This window comes from Pinus tabuliformis, chromosome 3_1, assembly GCF_031772625.1.
Source record: "Pinus tabuliformis cultivar Carrire ecotype Pingquan chromosome 3_1, CPIR1, whole genome shotgun sequence".
Taxonomy (NCBI): Eukaryota; Viridiplantae; Streptophyta; class Pinopsida; order Pinales; family Pinaceae; genus Pinus; species Pinus tabuliformis.
In genome coordinates, this window is record NC_142301.1 from 852,980,455 (window position 1) to 852,988,005 (window position 7,551).

Consider the following 7,551-nt stretch of genomic DNA (forward strand, 5'->3'; position numbering starts at 1 on the left):
AAATTCACACTTGCATAAATGTAAACACACCCTACATGCCCTGATCCATAAGAGGTTGAGCCCATTACGGTATCTCGAATGTGATGTGTAGGCTATTCCCCACGTCTTACCGCCTTAACACCTCGGAGTTAGGAACATTTCTAAACACACTTGCATGAAAAATCAAACTAAACTTCAATCCATCATGCCTCCCCGGCAACGGCGCCAAAATGTTGGGTGAAAATATGTTCGTTTAATTCTGTTGTAGTACTTGCCCAACTATTTAATTTGTCAATCCGAGGTCTGTATACTTACGAGACACATGCATTATATATGCAGGACTGAAGTGGAACTAATCTAATCTAATATAAATTACTGAAATCAAATTAATCTAGAAAAGCATTGAAACACTAACTAGGAAAGTAGGAAATTGCATAAAGGAAAAGCAATACAACATGTGAAGAATTGAATGAAAAACAACATATGTGAGATCACAACAATAAAAATATCTTAAATTATATTACAAGAACCAAATTACAAATCATGAAAGCATAACAATAAAAGAATATGAATCAAAGTTAATCTCCATTCTCTATTATTCATTATCCATTCTTCCTTATTAAAATGAAGAGAGAGCACTCTCTTATATACATGAGGAAGATAACCTTCTCATAATTACATATCCAATATTCTCTCAAGCACTCTCAACTAATTTCCCATTATTACAAGATATGATCCTACAAATCTCTCAAGCATTTTTAACTACTTTCCCATTATTACAAAATATGATCCTTTTGAATCCTCCATAAATCTCTCACATATCTTGGATAAGATATGCCAACCAAATCCTCCATGATTTTCTCCTTAGGAATTGGATAAGATATGCCAACCAAATCCTCCATGATTTTCTCCTTAGGAATAGGCTTGCATAATTATCTCCTTAATATGGTGGAGGAGATATTAATTCTTCACATATTTCCTACACATCACAAAACTCACATATTCTTGAGATATATATAAAAATATGTATATTTTCTAATATTTAATCATAAATTCAATTGTAATACAAAAATGAATAAAATGGAAAATAAGAAGGTGAAACCCAAATGTATGTATGAAAATGATATGATAAAAGGTTAATGGGATGATGAAATGAAAGGAATAGTGAAGAAAAAGGTGGATGAAAATATGACATTTCTGAGTCCCAACACCCACATCTCTCGGTTGGCTTTTGAAAATGGTTTTGGTCCAACTCCTATTATTTGTCTTACTGGTGTAGTTCTAAATCTCCTCTTGATGTCTCATGTCTTTCACTCTATTGACACAACAATTTGTATTATTCTCATATGTACCCCATCGTTGTTGTCATCCTCGCGCATAGGTTCCATGTAGCATGCTCCTTTGGCTGGATTCAGTGGAACTACTACGCGTAGGGATTTTTTCTCGAAAATCATTTTCCGCTTCTTTAGGTTGATGACTCCATTCATATCTGTGGACCAGTCTATTCCTAGCAATGAGGGGTAAGGGTTACTGTCATCTACAATCTCTATTACCTCGAAGTCCGCCTGCATGCTCACACCTTTGAAATCCATTGTCACCCCTTTCAATCTTCCCATGGGAAAGATCTTTCGTTGGTTCGCCATCCATAATTGAATAGGAAACCACTGTAATGCGGGCCTGCCCATGTGTTCCTATGTCTGTTTTAGTAACACATTTGCGTCCGAACCCAAGTCTAAGATTACCTGATCCATCTCATATTCGCCAATTTGCGCAGTCAACTCCATTTCCCTTTCGGTGCACAAACCATGCTTCCTTATTTTTCGAATCACGTGCAGTTCCCCTGCCCCTGCGCACCTAGCAATCAGCTCTTGTAGTCCATTGATTGCCTTATTGTCACGTAGCAGCTTCATGCATGTCTCTAAAAAGGTAGTTATCATAGAAGGATCCAATCTTGTCTCTAGGTGATCCTTACTACCTGAAGTAGAGGTCTCCGCGAAGCTCTTCTTAGCTTCCATAAACGTTTCCTTGGTGCATTCCAAGTCAAACTCACGTTCCTTTGTAGGAGCCTTGTGTACCTAGGTATCTTCCTCAGGCTGCTTCCCCTTATCTTCCCCCGTGGTCGCGCCACTTCTAAGCATCATGTTCATGTTGGGGTCTTCTTCACGTGGTTCAAACCTCATCATTTGGATATTTTGCGTCGGAGTAGGCTATAACACCCCTTTTTCATGCATTTTTGTGATCAACATCGGATAATCTACCATTTCATGATCAAATTGCTCACAATATGGGCAAGATATTCTCGTTGGGTTGGTACAATCACGAGCGTAGTGCCCGGGCCCTCCGCAATTGTAACAGATTAGCTATCTGCGCCCTCGTCTGGGTCCCATTCCTCCTCTTCCTCGACCTCACCCTTGAAGCCCCCCCCCCCCTCACGATTGTTGCGGCTGGATCGTGGCCTCACATTTCTGTTTGCATTCTACAAGCTAGGGTCCTATCCATCATTAGCTCATAGCTCCGACATGTCCGCTCATTGTGGCCCATTGATCTACAAAAATTACAATATAGTTGTTGCAGAGTCTGGGTATACTTCTGCAACAAGTGATAGTTGTCTGTCATGTGCTTTCCTCCCACCTTACAAATTGCACACCAGAGTGCGAGTGTCGTACTCGGCCCTGCTTGTGCCTCTGGTCTCAACAGCATCGGTCCCCCTCCCGCTAAATACTTCGTGAATATTGGACAGTGATCCTTATCGTGACCCTAGCCTTTACATTTTATACACCACAATTCTTCATGTGCCTCTAGTTGGGGCATCCTATCCTGCTTCAAACTCTACATCTCCAAGCATAGGTTTTGTAGTTGCGCATGGATTTGTTGGACTCCCAACCTCGAATCCTGTATCGGTGTTTCATGCAACCTCATCGCCATTTCCAGGGCTTCTGCCTTGGTTGAGAGCTTCTATTGTGGCAGTGCCATCCTCAGGTGTGGTGTCAAAGATGCCACAAACCATGGGCGGTGTTTCGCATCTGTCAGTGTCATATTAGCCTCACAGATTGTACTTTTCAGCCTTTGATCCAGATTCCAGGGGGTTTCACCTGGAAGCATTGCGATCTCCTTGAATCCGATGATCGACTGCGTCTACGATTTTAATCGATTAAATTCTTTGTTCAACAGTTTTCCTGTTGGTTCTTAAGCTACTAAATAGACTACTCATTCTAGATATCCGCTATTCCGGTGTTCGAGTGATCATTCAAGTGCTTGATATACCATGTTATCACTCGATCTTGTAGCACACTTACCAATGTGGCCTTCTTAATGTTATCATTTGTAACCCCGTGTGTTTCCCACACTGCTCTTACTACGAACCAAAACTAATCTGTATCTTCGTTCCCTACTCCTCTGAATATAGGCAACTTGATCGCACTCGCCATGCTAAATTGCTAGTTTGATGGAGGCGGTGTGGGCGAAGATGGACATGAAGAAGGTGACGGGAGTGGTGGCATTGGTGGGGATGATAACTGTGGAATGTGTTGCCTTATCAAACTGACCGCACTCCTCAGGGAAACCCAAGCGCGCTCTTCCTCACTTGCTTGCAGAGGTGAAATTAAAGGATTGTTTCCTAACCCTTCGATACCTTTGTAGACCTTTCCGCTCCACGTCGTTCCACTAATTAATGTATTCGCATCACCCGTTTTTCACATAACAACATCTTAATCTAGGTATTCAAAGATTGGATGTACCTACCTCATGGTCCCTTGAGAAACTGTCTTTCTGCTTCGTTGTAGCTGATAATCATGTCTATCGCAAATTCAGTGATAAACCCTCCTATTATCCAATCCATCCAATGGTCTACGGCCCGTGCAATCTTATCTTCAAATGCCTCTAGCCTGCACACCAACTCTGGAGTCCACACTATCAGTTGATCAAGCTTGCACCTTCCCTGGCTATCCACTAGCCTTATGATCCAACCATATAGTTCTAAAGAGAAGGTCATGAAGAAGATCTCGTGGATTTTCATATATATGAAGCAATCCAACCAACTCTTCTCAGATATCTGCGGGGTTTTGTTTTCCTGTATTACGAACTCATGAAGCTTCTGATCCAACCAATATTCAATTTATTTCTTCGCAGGGTTCCAGTGTTCCGACATCAGACATCCCTTAGGAAGATCCCGTTTCTGGCAACGGAACCATTTGTTGGCTTATTAGGGCCTGACCTAGGTTCAAAAATGTTTTAGCCAAACAAATCCCGAAACTATCGGTACTTTCGGCAAGAGTCCGCGGAGCGTGGATTGAGGTCTCACCCAAGGTAGTATGGGAGGGTGTTGGAACCAGGTTCCCCACCCTAGGGATGTCTTGATGAGGTCTAGAAGTTCGCGAACTAATCCTGTGCGCTGCGTTACTTCTGCGCAGCCGTCTTTTCAGAGTAACTATCTCAGACGAGTGTGAATGCAATTTACCTTTTCTGTGCTTAATATCATTATAGATCTAGAATTAACTTACGAAGGCATAATACTTTCAGTTACCATTTAACATAACATACATGCATGCAATCATAAATCGTAAACAGATGCATAAACCAGAATATAGAAACAAATATGTAATATTTCAAAACCAACTTATCTTTATTAATGCCTTTTTCCAATTACAATCCACTTCCTGCCCTGCGCACATAGCTGCAGGGGTCCGCGCACACAGCCGTGGACTCTACCAGGCCTTCGAACACACAACTGTAGAGCCACTATCTCCTACTACAACCCTTTATTCAGACTTACAAACTTAGAACGAATATCACTGTTAACAACCCATAACACTTCAAATCTTATCTAAAAATTTCAAAAAATGCCTTTTACCCCTAGAGCCTTGCTCTATTTATACATTCCCATGGTCCGCGGACCATGGGCACGCTGACTCACTTTTTATTATTTTACCTTATTTTTGGGAAGACTACACTTTGACTTGACTCATTACAACTCATGCTTTGCGCACTTCGCGGAGCCTTTAGAATACCAATATCCCTAAATTTTGGGCTTTAAGCCCCAAAACCATTACAAGGGGGATCCACTACCCAACATGTACCTAGTTATGCCACAACGTTGAAAGGTGGCTCTGATACCACTTGTCACATCTCCCCTAACACAAGATTATAATTTAAAACACATGAATGAGTTGGAAACCATTTCGGTGGAATGGGAAAATTGGGAGACATATTTGGTAGTGTGGTTAAATCTAATAGTTCACCAAATTTAGAAAGCCACTGCTAAATCCTATAAGAAATCAAGAATTGAGAAAAATAGTAGTTAAACTGAGCTTTTCACACCAGAAGAAGCAAGGAAGAGATTGATACATAATGAACACAAAAATAAGGCTTAATGGATTTGGAACATGAGTGAAAAGTAGGAATTCATGCAAGTTAAACAGTTGAACTTAACTAAATTTATAAATCCAAAATTATTATCTCTAACTATTTCTAAGCAAAATTGAATTATCAAGAAGGTTGTTGATGTCGTTGTTGTTTTGGTTGGTGTCTATGGTGATTTGATTAGTCATAATAGATTTTTGAAGATGATTTTTTTGGTGATTAGGTGTCTGAATGAGGAGAGATTTATTTGTTTCATGAAAGAGAGTGCACTTCATGATTTTAGTTTGAAAATGGAATTAAAGATGAATCAAAGAGGTCAAGCAAGTGGTAGCTTGCAAATCAAGGGTTATAGCTCCTTCTAGTAGTGGGTGGTAAACAACCAGGGGTTGTAGTTTCTTTCACTGGTAGCTAATAAATCAAGGGTAGTATCTCTTTTTAATAATAGCCAATAACTTGGGTTGTAGACGCATCCTTCTAGTTGGAGCTAGAAAACATTGTAAAAGCAAGTTGAAGCTTGCCTTTGTGAAAGTAATTGAAGAAAGGATTGAAGAATATATCTGTTTGACATGTTCTTCTGGTATTGATCATTTTGATTCGTATACGAATGGTTGTTGAAGTATTTATTGGTGTTTTAGTATTCTTTACTTGTAAAAGAAAGTTTTAGAATTCTCACAATATTGATTCACCCACCCTCTTAGTATTACCCTAGTTTCTAACAATAAAGCTCCACATAAAGGAAAGGCTTGAATGAACGCAGAGAACTTAGAAATGTTGAGATGAACTATGAGCTTTAAGATATGGGATTACATGTTTCTTCGATGCTTATCCTGATAGCAAAAAACTACACCTGGGAATTATCGCCATAGTTTATGACCTATTATGGATTCCAATCTCCTTAAATAAGTTGTGTAGTTTCCTTCCTCCCACTTCACATCATTATAGTGTTGTCCCTACCCTTTCGTAACCATAAATTTTTCACTGAACTGGAAAATGTATGATATTTGACATTGATGTCCCTACTTTAGTGTCTGCATTCTCACATAAAGTGTGGATGAAATCTTATTATACATGAGTCGATTCTCATGGAAGTAGGGTGGCCATGCAGGCTGCCAGGTGGGGGAAGCCTGCATCCCCTCATTAAACATGACCTCATTCATTGTTGTCTCATCATGCATATGATAGGCACCATCCATGGGGAGATTTTGACACAATAGTTTAATTGGTTTAGAATTCATCCTCTTTCGCATAAATATAGATAAGATGTAACTTATTTTATATTTACTTATATTGTTAGATGAAAATTATTATGTTTTAGATAGAGGAGGAATAACCTGTTATAGAATTTTATCAACCCAACGTTTCAGACTACCATGTGAGTCCATCATCAGGGGATGCGTCAATAGATATTCTAAAGATAATAATGATGTATCCATGAGCTAAATTATTGGGTATATATATAGGTTATGAAAGAATTAAACTAATAAATTAGGTCGGCTATTATCAAATTTGTTTGTTAATATTAAGATTTTTATTTTATTTATTTATTTATATTAATTAATTAATTAATTATTATTTAATTAATTTGTTTAATTAATTAGTTTGTTATTTGTTTAATTAATTAATTAATTAATTTGTTTAATCAATTAATTAATTTGTTTGATTAATTCCCTAATTAATTCACTAATTAGTTAATTAATTAATTTGTTTAATTAAATCCCCATGACTTTATATATAATTAATTTGTTTAATCAAATCCCTATAATTTTATATATTAATTAAATTGTTTAATTAAGTCCCCATAATTTTATATATAATTAATTTGTTTATTAATTAATTGGTTTAATTAATTATTTTTTAATTAATTAATTAATTAGTTTGTTATTTGTTTAATTAATTAATTAAGTTATTTAATTATTTAATTAATTTGTTTAATTAATTAGTTAATTGATTAATCAATTAATTAATTTGTTTAATCAATTAATTAATTTGTTTCATTAATTCCCTAATTAATTAATTAATTAATTAATTTGTGTAATTAAATCCCTATAATTTTATATATAATTCCTAATGTTAATCTCTAATTGTTTTAATTTTAGTTATTACGACCATATGCTTTAGTTTATTTTAATATCATATGAAGATCACTTACCATATTGTCTGACTACCGTAGATCAGAGCATACAGGATTCCCTTTCAGATTCTTCATATGTTTCA